Raw genomic sequence first — 25,525 nt, 5'->3', positions numbered from 1 at the left:
AGGTGTGTAGCTATGATTTAATAAGACAGAAAGAGGAAGATGCATCCTCTCCTTACATGTCCTTGTACGCTTGGCAGGGAGCCTGCTCTTACTTCCAGTTGTGTTGAAGATGAGTTAGGCAGGGAGAATTCACCACACCTTGGACTTCTGCTGACTCCATGGCTTTGAAATAAAGATGGAGGGAAAGGAAGATTGGATTTCTGAAAAGGTTTCAAACAGTTACCCCCCCTTTTCTCAATGCTTCTGAGGAATAACAATAAATTAACAATGTTATTCATGTTAGTAACAAAAAAGTCCAAGGAAGTAGAGCATACATGCCTGTTGTATAGGTGGAGGAATAGACTGTGGGATGGATTAATTGTTTTACCACCTGGTGAAGTTGGAAATTGTATCCAGCTTTCTTGTGCAAATCCTACTCCATGAAGCCTCTCACTTTTGCTCCTTTTGAAATTATTGATATTATGAGCCATCCTCAGCTTTCCTCTTCTTTCATTGCCAGGACAGTGTTCCCTGGAAATGCTTTGTAACCTTGCATGCTTGGATGGGTCTTTATAGCCCTGGGAGACAGATTCAAGCAGAGCTTTGAAGGAGATCTGCTTAGACTAAAATCTCTAACTCTTTAAATAAGGGAAACTCAAAACAACAAAGTGTCCTGGTTTCAGCCGGGACAGAATTTTTTTCCTAAGAGGAAATGGAAATAAAATGGGCTTGTAAACTAGTGACATATGGCTATGACATTCTTTGCAAGCTGCCTATTGCTTCTAGGATTAGTTTTGACTCTCCACAACTTTCTGAGCTGCAACAAAGTGCACAGATTTCAGCTTCCAGCTTTCCCTCCCCTGTCCTTGAAGTCTCTCAAAGCTTCTTACCTTGAGTTTGCTCAGCAGCTTTTGAGAAAAGATGCTGCCTCCTCTCATCCTTCCCGACCCACTGATTTCTGAAAAGAATACAGCATGTAACAAACAATGCAAAAATTAAGTAGCCACAATCCTCCTCTTGTAGTGGCTATTTCTCAAATGGGATGGTAGAGAGGATCACTGTATCTAAAGAAAAAAATGCTCCCTAAACAAACAATGCAAAGAGCTCTCTATAGCTATAGGGAAAGCATAAAATGAAGGGGAAACAGTTCACAAGAGAGGAGGGTGGCTCGTGCCAGCTTTCCACAGTACTTTTGCTCCCTGTAACCTATTGTGTTTCCCATCCTCTGCAGAAACCAAAGCTCATCTGTGTTGTCCCTGAGGTCTTCAAGGGACTGATTGTTTTTCAAATTACAAAGACCTACTTCATTTAGCTTTTAGGGGCTTTCAATGATGCTATGAAGTCTCTCATATATTCAGAAAACTACACCTGTATATCTCTGCAGGATCACATTGTTTTATTATTGCTACAGCATGGTGAGACTGCATTTCAGATCACTCCCAGCCAAATCTGGCTTTTGTTCCACATAAAAGTAAGGTCTCCCATAAACCATAGCTCAGTTTAGAAACATAATCAAGGACTGTTGCCTCTTACAAAGCAAGGAAGGCAGTGAATAGTTTCACTCAATCAAAACAGAAACAAACAAACAAAAAACCCTTCCTTGAAAGCCCACAGTATCAGTGAAATAAGCCTCAAAGCTTCAGTAACTTATACTTTTCTCAGCTATGTGTGACTTTGTTAGAGGATTCATTAGTTAACATTAATGTGTTTGCCTATACACTCTCATCTTCATAACTAACACACCAGCACTTGTCTCAGAGCATTACAGTGACATTACATCAGCCTATATAGCTAACTGTGATTTATTAGACTGCAAAAAAAAAAAAAAAAAAAAAAAAAAAAAAAGCGCAATGTAAAAATTAGTTAAAATGGATACCAGGAGGAGAAGAAATGTCAGAGACTGATCTCATGTATTTCCTTAAGAGCAGATGAAGACATTCTGTCCAAATCAAGGTCCCTGTATATTCTTTGCTTTATCCTTATATTTGGAAATACCATCTAGAGCAGGCTGGATCTTATGGCTGTATGTTAAAATTCTCAGTCAATTTACATGAACATTGAAGGAGGTGTCAAAACTCTTTAAACTTAAGGTAAGGACAAATTGCATACTCATAGGTCCAAATATGGAGAAAAGTAACATTAACTCCAATGAAACAGTGCAGGGACTGCAAACTGAAGTAGTGATTAAATGCTCTGATGGATCATTGCCTTTCTGCCTTGTTTTACATCAAACCAGTACAGTTGAATTCAACAGGAAAGACAGACTAATGTAACCATAGTTCATAGGCAACCAGTGCACATATAACTTTCTAAGACAACATCCCTTTTGACTTGAGTCAGTGTGGGCAGCTTAAATTAAGTAGAGGGATTATTCTGTAGCTTCATGTTCCTGTGTTGAAATCAGACCTGGAGAGAGTCTCTCAAAAGAAATATCTGAATCACTGGAGCCATTTTGAGTCACTGTTGCTTCAGGAGAGACAGTAGGTGCTGTGGTACAGAAAGCTGCTCCCTGTTTAATCAGGTGCTGAAAAGGACCTGATGCTAAAAGCCCTGATTGGTATTAGCATTCATCAACAAAATGACTGCTCATAACTAGCTTCCAATTTTCAGGGCTTATGAGAAATACACACCTTACAATAGCTCATTCCACAGGGCAAAGATATGCTTCAAGAAAAAATTAAAGAAAATCTATTGCAGACATAGGACCAAGCCTGACATTTAAATGAATGCCCATAGTAGTAGATTGAAGAGGGTAGGTAGACATCTATATCCATTGACATCTGTTTTCCTTCTGACCTGTATTTTAAAGCAGTCACAGTTGGGAAAAAAAAGGAGAGATTTTCCTCTTTTGGAAGAGAGGGGACTAAAAAATGAGCTCTTTTTGCCTTGATAAAATTAGGGACACCAGATCTTTATTTGTATTGACACTCTCCCTTTTTATTTCCAGCTCTAGTGCAATACTTTGAGAATAGTTGGAATAAGCAGTGTAAAACTTCAAGTGAAAGAAAAGGCCATTCTGTAGAAATAAACATCAAAAATGGGTCGGTAGCCTGTACCATAAAGCCTCCTTTATGCTGTTCTGGTAGTGGTAATGGCTATTTAAGACCCAGAAAGAGTCCTGAAGATTACCTCTCTGGAAAAGAAGACACCATCACTGGGTTGACATTGCTCCACTGCGTAGCCTAGAGAACGGGGGTGAGGTGCAACAGCATTTAATTTCTTCAGAGAACAGTGGAGTGCAGAAAGAAGAGGAGGAGACTGGTAACCTTCAGACCATTCAGGTGAAGCTGGCCCAAAAGGCTCCAGGACCATCGGAGGACGGCTGTGGCACAAGGCCTCCCGTGCACCCCTGTGCAGGCAGCCCTGGCCCGGCTGCCTCCCCCGCCAGGGCCATGGGAGCTACAGTCCTGCAGCGTTTGTGAACCACCTCTGCCAGCAAGTACTTTGCTGCTGACAGAGAAATTTCCTTTGGGACTTTTACATTTGGATTAAAGCTTTTTGCCCCTTTCATCTCAGCTTGCAGAGCTGCAATGAACTCGTAGTTAATATTCTAAACTACCTAAAACACTGAAAAAAAAATCCATTCTCTTAAGCAATTTTAGTGCCTCTCTCTAGAGCACTGATGTTGCCAGGGTGATCATCTAGTAGAGCAGAGAGCAGGGAAACACTGGGTCTTGTTTTTGAGCAGGTGGCCTGCAAGATTGCTCTTATCACATTTGCCCCCCTTCCGAAACAGATCTTGGTTTAGAATTAGTGGCTCTTTGACTCTCCAGCATGTGTCTGTGTCTTTCTTAACAGGAACTACAGAAATTTTAGTCATTACAGACCTGAAGCTGCAAACCTGATTAGATAGAAATCCATGACTATTTTGCATTTTATTTCCCTCTACCGAATGGGGAAACTGGATGGCATCTCTGATGAGATTTGGCTTTTCAGGAGAGGTGTTGCCCAGCTCCCAACAAGACTGAAATCTGGATTCATGGGCAGCAACCAGTAATGTAAGGACAGCTTTTACATGTAGTGTTGGTTGACCTCTATATTATGCCTGCAAGGGCACAGGAAAAACAAGCTTTTTGTAGAAGTCCAGATCTGCTGCACAACAGTTACCTTTCTTACTGGTATGTCATTTATCCAGAAATCCCACATACACTGCATCGGGAAGTGTCATTGAGTGAGATGGAAAGGCTAAAAACCCATTAGCACCCTAGTAAATCTGCTTTGAATACAGTAAGAGCTAATCTGATCTATTGAGCTTGGTATGATATTCCCCTGAGCAGACTAGATTTACAGTGCCTCCAACAAGTGCAGGTGCAGACCATCACTGCTGCCTTGGGGGGTTCACTGGGGCTCAGCTCTGGTCACTCAGTTTAAAGAGTGATCGTATGTTTGAATTCTTTATTTCAGTTACAGACAGAGGTTTTTCATTTGGTTTGTACTTATTTTCTTCTCTAAACTTTAATACCATTGAAATTTTAAGAGTTACCCAAGTCAGATTTCTTCCTGCTCTGTTTTCATTCAAGAATGACTAAAGGATTTTGATGCTGTGAAGCCCAAACTGTAATCTAAACAGAACTCAATTTCTAGCATCAAAATAAATATCTCTGTCCCTCTGAGCTTGACCCATGATCCTTTCCCTCCTGACACTCCAGTGCCAAATCCATCCTCTCTCCCACATTCACCAGAAAGCCTTTAAGTCATGTATTGCAAAGCAAACCAGCATTGTAAATGAGTGTGAAACAAGTTGAAGATGATAATTGAAGTTGAAAGTGGACTTTGCTAGACGCATACTCGCTTTCAAAAATTGAGAATAACTTCGTTGGTGGCAAACATACTGTGCTGAATACAACTTGGTCCCTGGGCCTAATGGTGCAAGGCAAGATTTTGGCCACTGCCACCCACAGGACCAGGAAAAAATGATGGCTCTGGGGACCTCCCTGCTCACCCAGGCATGGAATTCCCCTGGCACAGGCTCAGCCTGAACCTGCTGCTTTACACAGTCCCCACTAAACAAGTTGACCTCTGCTATGAGCAAGATCTGCCCTCTTGTTACAAGACACAGGAGAAAAACATTGCGACTCAGCCTGGGCTGGGGGCCCTGACATGCCTTTGTATTGTTTTTGCTGTTGCAAAGAAGAACCCTTATTTGTGCCACATAAATTTTCAGACTACATTAGTAATTGTAGGATGCCTTGCCACTCTTACTGCCAAGCAAAGGTTATTGCATCCAGTGGTAAATCAAGGGCAGCATCACACTGGGAAAATTAGATTTTGTATAAACAACCTTCTTGAACCCCTCCCAAGTCAGTCTCCAGACTGTTTCTGGGACAGAGCCATACTGTGTTACTCCTCACGGCAAAACTACATAAATAATGAAGGAAAACTGAGAACAGGCTCACATAGGATTCAGATTTCTGTTTCTGAGGCCTTTATCCAGTCAGGGGGAAAGTTGCTGTTCTTTTTGGAGCAGTGTGTAAAATAAATCTGAGCGTTTGTTTACAGATAAAGAAAATACATAAGAGTGCAATGGCATGAATGTAAAACTTCCCATACTGACTCTCTTTGCTTACTCTGAAAGATTAATTAGTCTGCCTATTTTTCAGGTTCTTCCACCTTTGCTTTGTTACTCAGCAGGGACAATATTTTTTTCCTTGTTTTGTTTTTAGGTAAGAACTGTTCTATAGGCTTTATATTCTGTGTCACTTAAAGGAAGATGGAAATTTATGTGGGATACATTTTTTCTCACTATTTCTTTTTGGCTAATATTTTTAATAAAATCTATGTCCGAGAGCCAAATGTAAATATGAAGCACTTGTTTCAGTGCTGATGATTGAAGCTGCTAAACCAGTGAATGTCCCTATGACACATGCATATCATATTCTGCTTGCAGTCTCTGAATACATGAGGGTTTTTTCCCCCCTCCAAAAGGATATAGTTGGCCAATGGAAGTTTAGTCCTGCAGCTGCTATTGCTGCCAGTTTCTCATGTAGTAAAAGTATATGATTCCAGTGGTGCTGTAAACTTCATCACTTCTGAAAGCATTTCTGCACATGCTTGACTGTAAAGTGACACTTCCCAGGTGGTTTCTGTGTTTAAGTACATCTGTTCTGCCTGTCACTGAAACTTTTTCTAATTGTAAATGCCATTGGTCCCAGGCCTGAGTCTCCCTCTTACTTTCACCATTGACGTGCTATAGTATCTCCTTACAAGTAAAATTAATTATGCCCCTGTACATGGAAGTACTAACACAGAAGTAGTCTCTGCGTGATTAAGGCGACTGTGGTGGCAGGCCAGAAGCGTGCAGTTTCTGTAGTCTGCTATGAAATTACACATAGTCACAGTGCTCTGGGTAAGGTAGAGAGGAATTTCACACTGTTTTGTATTGCCTGTGATTTCAGGTAAGAAAATCTTGCATTGTCAGACACACTATCTCTTATTTATTGATCCCCTTTAGTGTATATAAACAAAATATTTTACTGCATAAAAATTGCTGTAAAAACATTAAATGGAGGTTAATTCATTTGCAGGGATAGTTAGGCTCTTAAAAATTCCAATATAAGTTTGTTTAAAATGCCAAAATATTTTAAATGTGCTGTTTTAGAAGTACCACAGGTCCTTGGAAATATCCTTTCCCACAAGGTAGCCTTCTAAATGTTTAATTTAACAGCTGATAATAGGATTTGGGCTCTTCAGGCTGAGAGCTTCCAGAAGTTTATTCAGCTTGTTTATCTAGATGGAGCAGGGACACAGCATGTAATTGAATAAACAATGGTTTAATTAATTTTTCAGTCTTGCTGTATAGTTAATTTGTTCATGTGAATGATAACCTCTTTGGCAGATGCTGGTTTCAAAACAGGGACAAAAAAAATGGCTTTTCAGTCCCCATCTGTGATTTATTTCTGAGGAAAGTGCCATAAATCTTATATCTTTTTTATAGATAATATAGAAGTATTACAATATCTGTTTGAAAGTTTAAATTTTATGGCCTCTGTTTAGTAGTAGTTTGTCTTTCACTTCAGCATGAAGTAGACCCTTTCCTGGGGGAAAGCAGCCTGGGTGACCAGACCCAGTTTGCACAACACTTTCATTGGCTCCCCAGGAACATGGACTTGTTGGCATACCCATCCAGTGGTAGAGGCTGCTGCATGATTGTCTGGGCATATGTGTAGACACTAACAGGCGTTAGCTGGATTGTCAGGGTTGGAAGAAGCACTGTAGAAACACCACCAGCTTTGTTTGGTTACTCCCTTCTGAAAACATGGCTGGGAATAAGAGAGATGTCTGAGCATACAGAATTTGGCCATTCTTACTTCTAATATATAGTTTCAAGCTTTGGGGTTGTGCTTTTGGCTTGGTTTTCGGCTTGTTTGTTTGGATTCTTTCTACTGAAGCAAACAGAGCATTTGTAAAGTGCAGATACACTTTGAAAAGCCACAATCAAATGAAAGAAAATCACAATAATTACAAAGAGTGAGTAAAGGTCAAAGATAGAGTTGGTCAAAAGCATCACCCAAACTTGCTCTGTATTTTTCCCGTGGTGCGTCACAGCTCCTCAGGCTTATGTTGAGTACTGCCAGTCCTGTTTCCTTGATTGTCTTTCTTCATGTCTCAGTCTTTTTTTAGAAGTTCCTAGCCCACAGCTGCATGAAGAAATAATATACAGACAAACTTTAAGACTTCATATTAAACACAAGGTTGTTTTTGTTCCTCAATCAGGCTGAAGTAATCAGACTGAGATCTTAAAACCTCCAATTTTTCTCAGATTTTTTTACAATGCCATTTTTAGGATCCTAGTATTTTTACCATTTTTAACTTGTTCTTTGACAAGGAAAAAAGGCAAGAATTAAATTATTGAGAAACTGTAGTTCCTGTGCCACTGACACAGATGATGTGACTGGAGGATCATAGGAGTAATTCAGCAGCTAGTAGGAAAAGATCTACTTAGTAGTGTTCAGTCTTTGATACATGGAAGTTTGGTTATAATTGAAATGTCTAGCCATTACACAATAAGCTCATGACAATTACGTTACTTTTACATTGCCCTTTATGTATTTCAACTCCATTGATAAGGAAATACAATGAAGATCTAACTGCAAGAAGAATTTGGATGATTGCTCATTGAAATAAGAACAACATCATCAATGTTTTTATCATTCTGATCAGACCAAACAAGTCAGAAAGTCACTGGTTATATAAATTAACTCATCTAGTTGCATCTGAAGATTCTGCGGACTGAAAACAAACAATTCAGGGTCTTTTGCAAAGAATTAGAATGATAACTAGTGTAGAAACTCCTAAGCAAGTTTGAATATCCAAGTAAAAGTGTTTCCTGGCCTGCACCATTCTGAATAATAATCAACTAATACAGCATCTAATCACTCTCTTAGTAAGGTCTGCACAAGAGAAAAATAATGGAGGAGACCTCTCATCTTGCTCCAGGGCCAGAAATCTTGGGAAAGAATGAACATAAGGAGACATCCACAGATGTGTAATGGCAGCCAGAAGCTGGGAAGGAGAGGAAAATGTTGACACAAAGCAGAAAAAGTCAAACTGAAGGCTCAGCAAACAAGACTAAAAGTGAAAAGCAGACTCCCCACCTACCACATGGCTGATATAGAGCTGTGAAGGGAGGCTATTGAAGTGATGGCTGGCACTCTGGTGGGAAGGATGTGTCCTCTCCATCCTACATTCACTGGAAAAGCCTCTGGTATCTAGAGGGCTTTATTCACTTCTGGAATGTCCTTTGTGCTAATAGAGTTGTCTCTGGCCCAATGTACTAAAAAGTTTATTCTAAAAAAAACCAACCAAACAACAACAACAACAAAAAAAAAAAAAAAAAAAAAAAAAAGAAAAAAACAAGAAACAACAAAATCAACAACTAAAACCCACAATAATGGGATTTAGAAATAAAACCAAGTAAGTTTCTAGTAGCAGACTGGCTCTTAACCTTTCCTATACACAGATTGTTCTGATTTATTTTTGGAATATGGCACTGAGCTCTAGACTTATTCATGAATGCTCTGAGAAATTTACTTTCCTTTTATTACAGGACATAAGATCCCACAACACTTTGATCTTCTTTCCTTTCACTTTCTACCTTAGTTTGAAAGATTCTTTTTCTCCTGGCTCCTCTGCATTATATTCCTTGGCTTTTTACAGAAGTACAACTCTGTGTGCCAAACCCTTTTCACATAATGTAACTAAATCCATATGTCCAATTTATACAAATGAACATGAATCTCTGGCAGATGTTCTCTCAAAATCTGGCTACCATTTCAGCATTTTTCATCCTGTGCAGTTTTTTAAGAGATTTTTGCACATGCAGCTTTGACTTTTGGAAATTGGAAAGAAAAGCACCTTCTTTCCTTCTATAGATTTCAAATAATCTCTTAAAGACCTGTAAATTAGCTGTTCTGTTTTCCTAGTCCTTCCTGTTTTCCAAAGAAAAGCTAAAGTTTTGAACACAATTCTTAAAAAAGTATGGAAACTGACATTTTGCCTAATGTTCCTCTGTCCTAATCCAGCTTCTTTGAAGCACAGGTTGGATCAGCAGCTTGTACTTGGTTGCAGATGTTGTTCTGACTCTTACTTGCTAAACTACATGAGACTGCTGAAGAAGTGGAAGCAGAGGGTTACGTGTTCTGTTTGTTCATCACATTTCAAAGCAGCTCATCTTCTGGATCAAAATTAGCTCTGCCAGTTTTCTGCTTTTAGTTTAGACAGAAAAAAGCACAACAGTATTCAAGCTCCTCCAACAGTCACAGTTGATTCAGTTTCCTTATCTGAAGCCTACCATTTTGGTTTATATGCCTGTGAAATTAAGCTATATTTTCATGCATCCTTGTTCTATGACCAAACTCTGTAAATGAAAAAGATCAAACGCTAGAAGACATGCATAAAATGTACTTCTACTTCATTGAGCCTGGGAGAAAAAAAAAAAAAAAAAAAAAAAGAATCAAGCTGTAAAAGCTGTCTGAGCTACCAAAAGGGGTTGTGAGGAAGTATGAGTATTCCAAAGGTATTTAGAGAGAATATGTGTTTATATAGTAAATTAATCTCAAACAGAACTAATTTATCTCATCTGGAGACTCACATGGTATGTAATGCAATTGAATTAGAAAACAAGAAGAGGGTGCTCAAAAATTCTTACCTATTCAAAAGCTGCACCAGGCAATTTCTATTTTAGCATGAAATTTAATTGCATTCTCTAAAATCCACTGGCAGGACAGTCATTTTCTCACCAGCAGGTAACAGCAGTTTCAAAAAATATGCTTTCTCCAATGTAGCTGTGGGAACAGTTGCTACCTAGAAACTAGCGTAATCATTAGTCAAAACAAATAGAACAAACCATTATATAAAGCAATAATTTTACCAGACAAGTACTTTGAGTCTGCCTAAAAGAGATGAGCAAAACATATTATCCGTTTCTTGTTTATTGTCTCCATAAAAACTTGGAAAGATATGTGTCTGGTCTAGAAATTTTTTTTTTTTTTTTTGTCCAGGCACAAATATAATGTTCTTCTTCAAGTTTTGGTTTGGTTTATTTTTTTAAATCTTTCTGGTTCTTGCAACACTTTTAACTTATTAGTGTCTGTCTTATTACTGCAATAGTTCAAACACACACATTTTCCACTGTGATTCCAGTGAAGATGCTGAAAAGTGGTAAATACCGATAGGAAGCCTCATTGGGGGTGTTGTTATCAGAAGGTAAGCTGCTGGTAGCAACCATGGAAATGCTTAGGATGATCTGAAGTAGTCTAAGGACAAGTAATAGGATGAAAGCAAGCAGAGGGGAAACTCTACGTATTCCATCCTGTTAAATTACATAAAAGGTCACTAGGGAACAGGTAAGTGCCTCGAGTCATTTTAAACTGATCTGGATGAAGAAATTTGAGGTTCTCTTGAAGAAAGCTGTTTTGGCAGGAGGAAAGAATCTTCCAATACTGGATTAATCCCAATATTAATTGCAAATGTTACAGTTCCATGGGTCTTGCTTGAGTGCTGGTAACTTTCTCAGTTTGAGTATCTAAGTGCCTGGCGTGTACCTTTTCAAATCAACACCGGAAATCCCTATTTACTGGTGATAATACCATTCTTCTGGAAAATATTAATTGAACCAGGAGACTTTTCAGAGACTAAGCCATTATCATGCTGTCTTTGCAAATGTATAAATTAAGTAGATCTTAAGCAGAGGCCTGAAAGTGGAGCTCAAGCAGCCAATTTTCTCCTAACTTACAGTAAGTGAGGGAGGGGAAACAGTTTAGTTAGAAACTTGAGTTTGAATAAGACATTATTTGGTTAGAAATAATCCAATAGTCATCCAACTATTTATTTTGGGTTTGTTTTCCATTTTGGAAAAGCTGTACAAAAAGGATGTATGAGACATGAGTGAATGAAAAAATAAAGTTAAATTCAAATATGGTGCTGTAAAGTGAGTGTGAGTAAATACAAATACATTGAAAGCTGGCAAAATGAAGTGAGGCAAAGTGTTAATTGATATACTACATTTTTCCTACATGGACTACTAATTGGTTCTAGTAAGGTATTGCTTCCACCTGTGTTATGTTCAATTTGATCTTACTTGGTCACCTTTTCTCTTTTGATATCCTTTTTTTGGTAGGGATATATTTTTAAATTATACACTGATTTACTTGTGACTCCAGCTCTCCTAAATAGATGAGGATTTGCAAAACCATTTCTTACTTTTCCTCCTCATTAGTATTTTTATACGGAGGCTGAAGAAGTATTTTCTAATTTCAGTTTCAATTATTTTTAGGCTAAAGTGGTGACTGAACACAGATTACCTCCTTCTGGATCTCCCACCGGCAGTATATTATTGGCAAAGAGAGAATACTCTAAATTCCTTTATTGTACAGTGATCTTCGTGTCCATTATAACAAAGGCATTTTAATAAGTTTTTAAATATAAAATAATATAGGATTTTCATTGTATTGAATCTGCACAGATAGAGCATTATAAAAGAGGATTTATAAGGCTTTTCCCTCATTTGCTTGATAAACCCACCAGAAACACCAGAAAAAAGTAAAGAACTTACTTGAATCAGTATGTATACTAGGATGCTTGGTAAGCTACCAATGTTGTAAAAGACAATAATCCTTTCCGTGGCATTCTCATGAATGATACCTTGCATAATACCCTGGTTAGAGAGAAAATTTTTTGTATGGCATTTTGAAAAAGTGGGCGGATAATGAAACAAGTAATTTCTTTGAAGGAGCTGGTAGATGTTTTTGATATTGCCTCACTTTTATTATTGTAGAGCTTTCTTCTGATGAATCTATGCAAGTCTCTTTCACAGAAGTTTCCTTCTATGACACTCTGCAGTTAGTTTATTTACTTTTATATTAATAAAAAGCAGCAGAGAGAAATCATAAATGCATTACTTTCCAGTTCATAATAGCCTGGATCATAAATAATGCTATATCAAGTTGTTATTTAAAGCAAGTACATTTTCCTGTAGTAAGATTAGACTTTGTTGAAATTGATGGGTAGAAAAACTGCCTCTATCTCTCCTTCTTTGGTGTCATTTTTACTCAACATTTGGAAATCAGCAACCAGTAAGAGTCTCTTGGAAATCCCAAGGTGATAGGTAGGAAGCAGGCAAGTGTCACTACTGGTCTCTGGCTAGTACAGCTTCTTAGATCTCACAGATGTGATTTAGGTGGCTCTGAACCAGCTTTTACACAGCACCTGTTGTAAGGAAGTCAAATTCCCCTTTTCTAATGCCTTGAATTCATGAAAGACACAATTGGTATAAAGCCACCTTCAGTTTTCTTAATACCTATTCATCATTATGCTAAATGCAGCTCCCCAAGGCTGAGGTCTCTGCATCTAAAAATGCTACAATTAATAATTTGAAGTCTTTTCTGAATACTTTTAGATATTATTTTCCAGTATATTGAGAAACAATTTTTTATTTATTGTGATTAGTATAATCCAAATGTGACTGCTCTACTTTATATGCACTTGCATGCTTTTAGTTTTAAATCTGCTCAAAAATAACATGCTGTAGGATAATGTGATGAAAAAAAATCATTCTGCCTTTGAACTGTACTTGACCTATCAAAAACTCAGTGAAAAATCACTAATAGCCTGAGCTCACAAAGATAACAGAGTGAGGTTTTCAGTCAACTTGCACTCAGCAAGCTTCATAGCTTTCTCTGAGCTGTGATATTGATTTAAAATACTCTATGATCATTTGAGATCAAAATAGTTTGTTATTCAAGTAAAGAAATATAACAATACACTATTACTGTCAATTCAGCAGCTTCCCAGCCCCTTCTTAAATTAACTAGTTTAATAAATCTTATTTTTTTTCCCTGAAGGGAACAGCCAAGGGAAAAAAAAAAAAAAAAAAGAATAAATAAATAAAAACCATAAACATCCTTCAGTGTGATTTAGAGTTATGAGGCCAGCCTACAAAAATGTTGCATGCATTTACATACTGAAAGAGATTGAAGATAAAAGCACATACTGTAAGACCAGAACTTCTTGACTCAAATCAGAATTCTGATACTAAATCAAAATGGTTAGGTTTGATAGATGTAAATTAGTGTTTAATTACCTGTACCAAAGAACATAATTTGGTACTAAACCCTCTGAAGAGCTTTCCTTATTTTTCTGAATATAATTTGAATGGATTCCAGATCTTGTCATTACGTTTATGCTGATGGAAGCTCTGCGGATTAGTATTTAGTTCTGACTTCAGCAGAGTTCTCATACATTGCTTCGCAGTGTTGGTGTTATCTACTGATCTCTTTCTGGATCCTGATAAAATGATTTTCATAGACATCAAATTTTCTTATCATAAAAATAATGCATTTAATTAAATGTCATTTAAAGTATGATTTCTCTCTTGCAATGTTCCTTCCATAATTTTCTTTTTTCAGTCACCTTTCTTCCTCCTTAGTTATGTAGACATTTCAATCTAAGAAGCACTGAATGAGGCTCAAGGCATCAGTTGAAAGGAATCATCAGAGGAGCACTGAAAGAGCATGCCGTCAGCAAATATGGAGATCCAACCTAGATACCTGTAGTCTGCCAATTTGTCTGCCTGTCATAGGCACTCATGTAGCTCAGATATCTCCAGTCAGAGTAAATTGGTTTATGTATTTTTTATTCAGAAGAATATTTTGAAGAAAAATATACTATCTTCTCTGATTTTTTCATATGAACAGTCCGTTATCTGAGATGGAGCAGAAGGAAAGGGTGTGAAGGAAATGTACACAATTGCCATTTCCACTCTCCTGTGGGCTCAGGGTCAATGTTGGGTGGGCCCAGAGGCCCTGCTCAGCCTTGCTGGTGCCTTGACAGAGAAGCCAGTAGTGGCTATGCAAACTCAGAGTTCAGAGGTGTTTGGAAAAGCGTAGGTATTCCCATGCATCACGAAGTACTCATTGTGAACAGTGTTCCCATTTCTTCTCATTCTAAGAATTTTTGCAAGTCTAGGAAATAAGCTGTATTTCATCATAGTTTATATCTGATTTTTTTTTCTTCCTAAAGATTAGGAGATGATGCATTTCTGCAATAAAATTAATCTCTGTATATATATTCTATTGCATGTGTTATTTTTTCTTCTCAGAGGAGTTAACATTTAGTGCCAAAAAGTACCATAAACTGTAAAAATTAGAGGGCACTAAAAGCATAGTAATAAAAAGGTTGTAATTCAGTTTAAAAATAACAGTAGGTTTTCTAGTTGAGCTGTTTATTTCCATTCATATTAAAATTTTATGGGTGGATAAAAATGTCAGTTATTTCTGTGCATCTGACCATCAGATTGCAAACTTGTCCATTAGTTAGAATAATGAAGTTCAAAGCAAACACTTATGTCTGAATGAACAAACCATATAAAATTTCAAAATACTTTAAATTAATGACATAGAAAACAATATATTTCAAACAAGTCTATACAAATTTAATATATTTCAATGTAAGTAGGTTAAGAATGATCAACTATTAGATTACAAATTGTTATCTTAAATAAGAAATCTCCACTGGCATAATTTATAATGAGCCTTCCACAGAAGCACACTTGATTCAGAGTAATTCAATCTCTTGAATAACAAACATAACAAATATCTGAAAAGTGATATAAAATCATTGATATCAATATTTGCCAACGACAAATAAAACCTAATAAAGTAGCAATAAGTAATGGTGCTAGGTCAGTTCTACAGGTCAGCTTGGGTGAGAAGGCATACTTATTGTAACAATACAGATTATGGTTGCTACAGAAGTAGAGACCTTTAAGACTAAATACTCAAGTTTCTATATTCAGTAGACGTCTGCTAAGTTCAGCCATCTTTTGATGCACAGGGTCTCCTGCAAAATTTTATTTTGGTTTTAAGTGTTGCAGTTTTAGCTGTCCTCAGTTTTTGTTTGAGTCTGGGAGTTTAAAAGCCTTGAAAAATTTGAAATATGTAAGACTGGTTTTCACATCAAAATACAAAAGGGGGAGTTTCACATGGTTTCAACATGAAGTCATAAATCAGAACTGTTTTTCCTAAGCCTGATACCAAGACAGCTCTAAGAACCTGAAACCTATGATGTGATTCATTCCATATCCACTTCTTTTTGAAACTAGCTAAGTTTTCAGTAATCTTCCATTCATTATATGCTTTCTGTAAGTTTACTATTTAGCCTCTGGCCTTACTCTTGCTAAAATACCCAGTTGTTGCAGAACTGCAGTTTGTGATGACCCATCCCTCCAAGACGTCTTTCTGTTGAATGATGACAGTGTTGCTGAGTCTTTATTCTTTGCTTCATGACATATTTAATGATAGTTACTACCTGAGATGCAAATTATTTTATGGGACTAACAAAAGTGATCACCAGCTCAAACTAAATAATTCCTCTGTGACTTTAGGCAAGACACTTCAGTTCTCTATAACTAACGTCCTTATCTGCAAAATGTAAATGGCACCACTTCATTTATTGCCTAAAGAGAAAGCAACAATAAAGCTTTTTTCTTCTAGCACTATGATAATGCATGTCTGACAGGTATTACTTTCTCTTCTAAACTGCTTAGAAATGCAGTTCATTCTTTTTCTCATGGTTTATAACTTAAAAAAAAAAACTTTTTTTTTTTTTTTTAACAACATCACTTACTGTGGCATTAGACTTCCTCTAACCCACAGCTCGTCTCCACCTTATCTTGCAGACTCACAGGAAAGTTCCTCTTCTCCCAAGCATACTTCATCTCATATACGGGTAACTACTTCCTGCTAAGCCATTAATAAACCATGTGTTATCGTATTTCCACCCATTTACAAATCACAAAACACCAAATACTTATAGAACATAGCAATTAATTTAACTCACAATTTCTTCTGTGAAGGAATGTAATTGTTCAAGATGGAACACACATCTATGTGGCATTTCTAAACCTCATCGTGTCTTCACATTGTGCTTTCAATGTAGTATAGAGACATCTAAGGCTTTTGAAGCATACTTATAAAATAAGCATGGCTTGGTCCTTACGTTTTTCTCTAAAAGAAAATCTACAGAGTTATAATAATAGAGGGATAATATTTTTATAATTTTTTATTCTTACCAGTTGTCAAATTTAAATATAACTTCAGAATACTATGCTTTACAGCAAGATTTTTTCACTGTATAAGCTGGAAAGATATGTATTTGCCTATCAAAAGTTCTGGTTCTCAAGGCCTCATCTACACTTTCCTTCTGCTTCCTGCACTTTGGTTTCCAGAGGAAATAAAAACAGGCCCACACAGACTCCAAAATTGCCTCTCTGGACTGATTCCTGATCAGGATAATTAGGAGCTTTAGACTCACCAAAGCACACAGACCACCCTGAGAAAAATATATGGTTGTCTGAATATGGATTTTGAACTTGCGAGTGCTTTCAGATAAAAAGGAATTCCCTGAGAGACTCTCATTAACTGGCACACTTAAATAATAGTAACATTTAAAGTTCAACTCTCTTTGTTTTTCTTTATAAATTGGGCTTCATTTTGGGGATTAGGTTTACATGAAACCCAGGAAAAGACAAAGCTGCCATTGTATTGCTCTGTTATTGCCATATAATGCCATCCATCATAGACAAAAAAGATGATGGTATGATGTTTCTCTGTTTGGGTGCAATGATATTCAATATGCTTCTTGGAGAGCTGTGTGGTCAAAGTCAAAGAAACCAGAGCTTTTCTTATGACCTTTCTCATGTCCTTTGTAGAATTGTGATAGAGTGGGAAAATGACTTCTAGGTCTGTAAGCTTTTCTTAAAAAAGATAAAGGGATGTGGGATTTCTGGTATCAGGTTGCCAGTATCTTGAAGAACAAGAAATCATTTAGAAGTTGACACCGTTTGTCTTTTATTTAAATTCAGATGCGCTGTAAGTAAATTTTGACTGCCCTGAAATCAGTGAAATGGATAAGTTTTATGAAAAGTTTCAGTGATGACATTACTGTTATCTAAGAGATGACTTTATTTCAACTATTTTCTCACCCCCTATCATGAGCATGAAGGCGTTGCTGCCCCAAAAAGGGGTCACCTGGGAGAAGGCTGGCAGTTACAGCAGCTTTTGCATCCTGCTCTGGGCTGCCTTTTTTTCCCCTGGGTACTTTATAAATTCATCACAATTTGCAGGCACAAAATGGCCTGCAGGTTATAAGATGGCTACAGTCATTACATTTCACCTGCTTTGGATGAAATAAAGCATAATACAGGATTCAGTCAAAAGGCAGGCAAACGGCTTCATTTCTTGTGCTTTCCTTTACAAAAGTTAAAGAATATTGATGCCCTGAGCATACTGAAGAGCCTGGGACGTACAGACTGAAAGATTTCTTTGAGGCTTTTATTACTGGGCTTGTTCTGCCTTAATCTGATCCATCTCTTACTCATGACTGGTCTGGATCACAGAACCAGAAAAACGTCTCTGCCTTTATGTTGAGTTGAGAGAATCTTTATTATGTAACAGAGTTCTCTTCCCTCCCCTATCCCCTCAATATTTGAGCCAATAGGTGGAGAAAATACCAGCGTGTTTGCTATTTCATAGCTGGCTTGCATATTAGAATCTCTCCTTTCAGCATGGTCTTTATATGTGTGTTAAATGATTGAAACCTCTAACAGAAAAATAGTGTGGTATTTTACATGTATGTTTCAGGGCATGATACATAGATCCCTCACTATTTTTTTACATTAGCTAATGGAGTTGCAAGGATGGGCAATAAACCCTATCAAAAAGAGGATCCTCTCCCATGTACTGAGACACAATGAGAAAGAAGTATCAGAAGACATTATGAGAAAAATGTAAGAGAGTTGCATACACTTGCAAAACAGTAGTGTGACAGTTAACCAGCACTAAGGCTGCTCGCCCTAGTAATGATGTCATCTAAATATGTAGTAATTAGGCATGATAGCCTTGAGATGCACTTCTTTCACAACATCAGTCTTATGATGAGCATTTACCTCAAAGAGATACTTGCTTTCATTAAAAATGCTTACTCGAGTATGGTTTTAATAATTTTTTTTTAGGAAAAATGTAAACAGGAGTTAAATCCCCTAGCCTTTATGTGCTTCAGATGTTCCTTTCTGTGTCAGTCTTGCATAAGCTAAAAGTCTAGAAAGAAATTTGAAATTGTTTTTTAACAAAGTATAGAGTTTTTCCAAGTATTAATATTTATTAAAAGCAATTTAGGACCTAACTGGAACACCAAATCTATTTAACAATGCAGTGCTGAGCTTTATATCCTCTTCTCTGGATTAAGTTAAGGCTTCCTACCAAGTGATGCAGGAGCTAATTTTATCAAACTCTGGAGCACAGACAAGCAGTATTTAATTTATATTTCTTACTATTATTTTAAAGATCATTGTTAAAACATATAATCTTTATGCTGCTGAATGATATTGGATATGTCTACCTTGGGAGTAGACACAGATGCTTAAAATCTCTGTTCTGTTCCTATCCCTTCCCTCCCCCCTTTCTCTCACAGTGCACCCATATTATTGCATTCATTTACCAGTGTTGATATTTTACTGGTTTTAATGGTTAACCACATCGGCAGTTGTTTTTAGACTCTGCAGCAGCAGAATATGAAGGAGAGGAACCGCACAAACCCTCCCATGTCTCCAGTATAGATTTTTCCCATAACTTCACAGTAGCGTTAACCTCCAGTCTGTTCATCATGAAGAAAACACTTCTTAAAGCACAGACACCAATTTCACTGCTTCTGGAGTTCACTAATGCTCAGATGATGGGAATTCATTGCTGTGCAAACCCAATAACATCGGTAAGTTTGTGATACAAGTAAATGCAAAATGCCATTAAACCATTTATACTGATTTACTGGATAGATAGTACATACAAAATTGCTGTGAGCAGATGGAACGTTGGCTGTGTAAGACTAGTTTTTCAACCCTGTTACAGTGTAGTTGAGACCTAATACCTGAAGTGGTTCACACCAAGTCTTCTGAGCAATGTGGACAACACAGACCTTATATGAGCAAGCAGAAATGGCTTGATGAGGTTTTTATCACTAGGAGAAAATAGAAAGGAACAGACTGTATCCATTATATTATGAATAAACAATTTATATATGTATTGTGGGTTTTACTGGTACTCTGACTAGTTTTTTCACTGTACGTTTTCTCTTTCTGTGGATGCTGCGGATATATCTTAATGTACTTTTCATCTCTCCTTTGCTGATGTATCCACTGCTTTGCTCAGAATATTTCCTCACTGTCCTAAGTACACTGCTCCCTTTTTCTTTAGCAGGATATAGAGGGAGAAAGCCCATAGTGAATAAAGTTTAATAACTATTGATATGCTACTAAATAAAAATAATTCAGTATCTATACAGCACCACTCTTGTATCATAGGCAGACATAAAAAAGTAGTAAAAATTTAATTAAACTGCATGTATTACTGTTATCCTTCAAACTCAAATGGAGCAGGGAAAGAGCTGCTAAACCGCATATTAGGAAATGTACAGACATGTAACATTTAATGTAAGAAAATAAGATCAAGACTAATTTTAGGTTGAACTAAATCAAAGATTATAACATGAAGTTGCCTGAATTAGGTTCTTCCTGAATAAAGGTATGTCTTACTAGAGAAGAAACATGAAAAATGAATGACTTTGCACTGTTGATATGCTGAGCTATTACATATGGGAGGCACCTGTAGCTCTTCTAGGAATGCTCTGGCTAGAGGTATAGGAATATGGAAGATGGTTCAACTGGGTTTTTGCTTCCTCAGTCTATGCCGGTGCTGGGCTTAGTTTAAGCTCAGCAGAAATGTAAACCCAGAGCATATCAGAGCACAGTATTTCTGATCACTCAGAACACTGAGTCTATAAAATATTCATAAAACCTCTGCAATTTGAATTGGTCTTTCAAGTAATAAGAAAAATACATCAAAGTAATACAATAAATGAGGAGATCCCTCTATTATATGTGATATAAAGCATAAGGATTTCTTTTAAATATTTGATTATTGAAAAGTAAATGAGGCTTCTTCTGATATAACAATTGTGGGATTTCATACAGTATGAAACAGTAACAAGAAAGATACTCTGTTATTGTTAATGCCTCTATTTCTTACCATCTAAACTAATAAGCATCTTTGATCTTCTCTGAGTTCCTCATGCCTTATTGTTTCCATCTTTGTCAAAAGCCCACTTCTTCACTTTCCTTGTGAAATAACCCACATAATGCAAAATGGAACACAGTGAGTATTCCACCAGCAAGGACGAAAGGGCATCATTTGACAAAAGCAGACATATCATTGAGACAGCTACAAAATTAGATAATTTTAGCATAGGGCAGACTTTTTTCTTTCCTGCCAGTCAGGATTTAAACAAAGGAATCATCACACAACTGGTAGATAATTTTGCTTCTCCAAGGGAAAACAACACTGAGTGAAAAGAGTCAAGGTCTACTTTTTCTCAGATAATTTTGTTCTTTGAACATTTGCAACTGCCTGTTTCATGAAAAGGCTAAAAAATTTGAAGAACTGTAACAGTTATTGTTCCAGGGACAGGAGAAATCTGTATGTCATCATTTTATGAGTTCATTTTTTATTTCAGTTTTCAGACTTCTGTATCACTAATTTTTGATTTTGGTCCCCAGACAGCATATACCAGTGTAGGAAGACACCTGACACCTTCCATATCACTGTTGTACAAGTTTGAATAAATTTCTTTGAAGCACTGATGTTGGATATTAAAATACAAGGCTCTAATCCTATAATGTCTCCTGAGTTTGAAAACCCTTCTTAATCAAGTCTAACTATATGGAATTTTTACAGGATTTATTATTAGACATATTTCCATAAGGAACAAGAGAGAATTATTTTAAAGAGATTAAATTACAAATGCTTATATATTTAGCACAGCGTGGCTATATTTAAATGATTCTGTTACAAATAAAAACTATGATTTTAAAACACAAATCCTTAGTCACAAAAAGGTATCATTGGTATGGCAGATTCTGGTAAAGAGAAGATAATACACATGAATATACAGGATCTGATCTTACCACAATTTTGTCCAGCATAATTTCCGTTGACCTTAGAGGATTTATATCAGTGTGAATGACATGAGAACCAAAACAATAAAAATGGTTGGGTCTATGCTTAAACACATTAACCTGAAGGATGCAGTGTTGAAGGAAGTAATTTAAAGTCTTTTCTTTCTCTAAATAGGCTGAATTTTCAAACTGGAAGCAAAGTTAGAGTGAAGCTGCCTTCTGCATCACGTTGACCTGTTGATTCAAGGCGTCCAGGTGCTCCTTACCTCATGGCAGTAACTGCAATTTGTCTGTTTTGCAGGACATCAAAGTGCATAACTCTTGCCAAGGACAGATTTCAAACTGAGTCCAGCTGCTGTCTGTGCCTTTGCCAGCAAGACAGCATTGGGTCCCCTGCACCTTTATTTGTCTGAAAGTGGGAAAACAAAGTTTGTCTTAGGAAACTATATACCAGATGTAGGGTTTCATTTCTAGTGGAATCAGAAAATGGAAAGAACTGAAGAGGCCATGGATTGCTTACCCAGTTGCTCTGAAAAATATCTGAATAGAGAGAGGCTAATTAAATTCTGATATTCCTTTTTGAAACTAACCCTCCTTGAACAACAAAAGAAGAAAACAAACCAAACAAGTACCAGTTTTATTCAAAGAAACAGTGTGAGATCATCAAGAAGCTGACTGATCCCTAGAGGAAGGGGAACATACTCATTTTCTCCTCTCTCCATACAGTCCTGGGAATATCTTGATCAATATCAGGGTTGTATGCAATATGTTAAAGAGATTACATTTCGTAAGATGTATTTTAAATTATACATTTCCACACGCTCTATTAATATGAAATGCAATTTTATCTGATTTTAATACTTTAATGTTAGCTTCCATTATTTGCACAGTAAGTAAATGAAGAGACACACATGAAACCTGGATTTAATTAGATAGGACATGCTGTCATTTGCTGACTGGCATAAGAAGAATACATTAAGTACAAGCATTGTATAATAATTTTCTGTCCTGAAATGATGTACAGCTATACAACAAACTTACATTTAATGCTGACTGCCAAAACCCAGCCATTTGAGTTTTCTTATATATAGAAAATTAAAGTTTTATAGAAGGTAGATGTGGCATTGACAATATTTTCTTTTTTTTTTTTTTCTGGATGAGATTATTCACTACATTCATTCATCTTTCAAAAACATGTTATTTCTTTCAACACTATCCTTTTGGCCTTTCATTGATTCTACTTGTAACAACCAAAAGAAAATCCTGCACGATTCTCCCAAAACTGAAGCTTGGTGTTATTACTATCAGTGGAAGTTTTTTCTACCCCAAATGTGTTATTATTATGCCACATACAAGAGCATTATACATAAGAACCAAAAAGAGAAGGAGTTTGCAGAAAGGAAGTTAACAAGACTGGTCCTTGACCCAGGGAAATGTCTGCCTCCAGATATTTTGAAAACCTGCTACAGAATTAAATTGCTTTTTCACTTGTTAGCTCCCATGGAGCAAGGTCTAAATGCCTATGTGATTCATCAATATCCCTGATAATTCTCCGAGACGTCTAGTTATAGCCTTACTAATGTTGTTTGTATTGCTTGTTGCTGTCTGAGGAGGCGGATTTGCAAGAGCAGCCCTGTGGGAGCAGCTCCCTTCCAGAGGCGCAGCAGGAGGGCACGTACCGGGATTGCCCAGGCTCAGCTGAGTAGTCACTCAGCCTTGTTCCTCCATGCAAAATCACAGCACCGGGATGGCTCTTCACTCCAGCAGTAACACTGCTTTCAAAGCCCATTCCTTATGGCCAAATAAGAGACATGGCTTAAGCCTTACTCTTTGCTGCTGTGTTATAGCTCCTGGTGACCAACAAAAGCGAGGACATTAATCAGCTATGGTTTCTTCATTGTTCTTGGGCTGCTTTTCCTCTCTGAGGTACTTTTCTAGCCCTTTCATTACAGTGACATCCAAGGACCTCATTGCCTTTAATCTCACAGCAGCTTCAAAGCCATATCCAGAGCTGCAGCTGCAGCAGGTCACCTCAAGCACCACCACGGCACATACGGATCTTCAAAGAGGGTTAATGCAGATGCTGGCAGCTCAGAGCTCAGCACAAGCTCACTCGGTCACCTTTCTGGGTGAGCTTTGCACCTTGTTCTGTGTCCGTAGTGCTGTGCTTGGACTGTGGTAGGTACCCAGTACTGTTCTGGTACACATGGCCCATCAGCTCACCATAGCCACTTTCCTGATGAGTTTGTGCAGGTGGACGTGCCTATGGTAACCTAAACCCTGCACCCACACTGTGTTAGCTGTGATGGTGCTAAACGACATTTGGAAGATGAGACAATTGTCCTAAGGCCTGACATTTCACCAGGACAAGAAAGAGGATGGTGACCAGTGCTGTGGTCCACGTATTTCACTCTGTGTTTTCCTTTTTCTTTTTGTTGGTTGTTAATTCCTGTTAATCAAAAAGCTTTCTACACCATGGTTTGTTACACACAATTCATATAGAAAATTGTTGGTAAATATTAAAATATTTTTTATTTTACAGAAGAGTCAAAATAAAACCAGATCCATTCAATTTCTCTCCATCTCAAGAGGTCTGTTTTCCAGTAGTTCCTTCTATTTCCACATAGCTTTTTGATTTTCCCTCATGACAGACTCTTACATTCAGGAAATATTCGTATCTTTATTCATAGCTGTCTACATAAATTTTTGGCTTGTAATTTATACCATCTTTGATAATGCCCCTTTCATCTGAAAATACTGCACTGAATTTGTCTTGGTTTTATGTTAAAGGTTACACTGACAAAGGTTGATAAAACACATGGAGCATTATTTGTATTTATTTATAAAGCTGCAGTATCCAGGACGACATCATCATTTCCATAAAGTATTATCCTGCACAGATCATTTTGAAAGTGAATGTCATATCTCATTTTACTTTGACATGTAAATACATTTCAACCTATCTATCTAAGCCTTTCTAGCACATCTATCACTACAGAAGCGTGCTGGTGTCAGTGAATGAAAAGCTACAGTAGCAGTTAACAAGCGGTGTGCTAATTAATGGCTCAAGCAGAAAGTTGTAAGAGTGATTTTTCCAGACACTTCACTCAAAAATGATTGAGAAGGAAAAGCCTTTTTGAAATTTTTATATAATGTCACACTAAATGAACCATAAAGAAACAATGTAGAAAGTATGTAGCTTGGAATTTATGAGAACATTTTACAAGTATTAAAGACCACATTTAAAGGTCTGGATTTTAAATGGAGCTGAGGGACCTTTGAAAACAGCTTTACCAGCAAGGTCATCTTTAAAAAAGGGAAGGAAGAGAACTGGCTCCCAAACATCACAGTCAGGAGTATAACAATGCACTGAATTGCTAGACAAGAGGGGAAGAAAAGAAGCTAAAATGTTAAGAAATCATTATACAGATCATATTTATTCAAATCCAAGAGAAATGTTGACTGTCAGTCACCAGCAAAATGAGAAATAGCATTAGAGCTGGCTTTTAAAAACAGGTCTTTTGAACCAGTCATCCTCACTGGCTACTTAAAATTGCTGCCACGCACAGCTTAGCTGGTGTCATGTTACTGCATGTCAGAAGATGCAAATCTTGTCCCATGAGAGAATAGTTCTCAAAACGTTATTTTTTTCTGATGACATATCAAAAGAAATTCCTCATACATATTGAAACCATTTTACTTTCTTTCAAGCAGTTTCAGTCATATGGTATACAGTATAGTATAGAAAGCAGCTTCAAAATAAAAAAAATCTAGAAGAAAAAGAATCTAAAAAATGTTTACTTTTGGGAACATCCATTCCTCTATCATTTCATCAATAAATTCAATTTCTGTGAAATGATTATTACTTTTGCAAAGTAAATTGACTTTGATAAGACAACATATTGACTTGGATTTGGATTCTCTGACAACATTTCTCTCAAAGTTTTTTCTCAAACTGACCTGATAGTAGAAACATTACCTTTATTTTGTGAAAATAAAGGTCCTTGATGCTTTAAGTGAAACAGTTAGTTTCCCACCCCCTCC

At 37.0% G+C, this 25,525-nt stretch overlaps 2 long non-coding RNA genes across 2 annotated transcripts in view; one reads left to right on the top strand and one right to left on the bottom strand.

Moving 5' to 3' along the window:
- The window catches only part of LOC116964766, a 56,834-nt gene extending 32,819 nt beyond the window's left edge, over nt 1-24,015 (top strand). Inside the window, exons 3-4 of the long non-coding RNA XR_004408933.2 lie at nt 19,018-19,242; nt 21,657-24,015. This is a non-coding gene — a long non-coding RNA (uncharacterized LOC116964766). The remainder of the gene's footprint in view (nt 1-19,017; nt 19,243-21,656) is intronic.
- Nucleotides 320-7,730, bottom strand: LOC116964767. The gene is made up of 3 exons (XR_004408934.1): nt 7,487-7,730; nt 870-937; nt 320-557 (listed from the first exon to the last, which is right to left on the bottom strand). It is a non-coding gene; the product is annotated as an uncharacterized LOC116964767 (long non-coding RNA).
- Nucleotides 24,016-25,525: the final 1,510 nt, after the last annotated feature.

Source organism: Tyto alba, unplaced genomic scaffold (assembly GCF_018691265.1).
Source record: "Tyto alba isolate M040663 unplaced genomic scaffold, T.alba_DEE_v4.0 Super-Scaffold_10, whole genome shotgun sequence".
Classification (NCBI taxonomy): Eukaryota; Metazoa; Chordata; class Aves; order Strigiformes; family Tytonidae; genus Tyto; species Tyto alba.
Note: the sequence above shows the minus strand (reverse complement) of the source record. Positions and strands in the feature narration are given on the sequence as shown.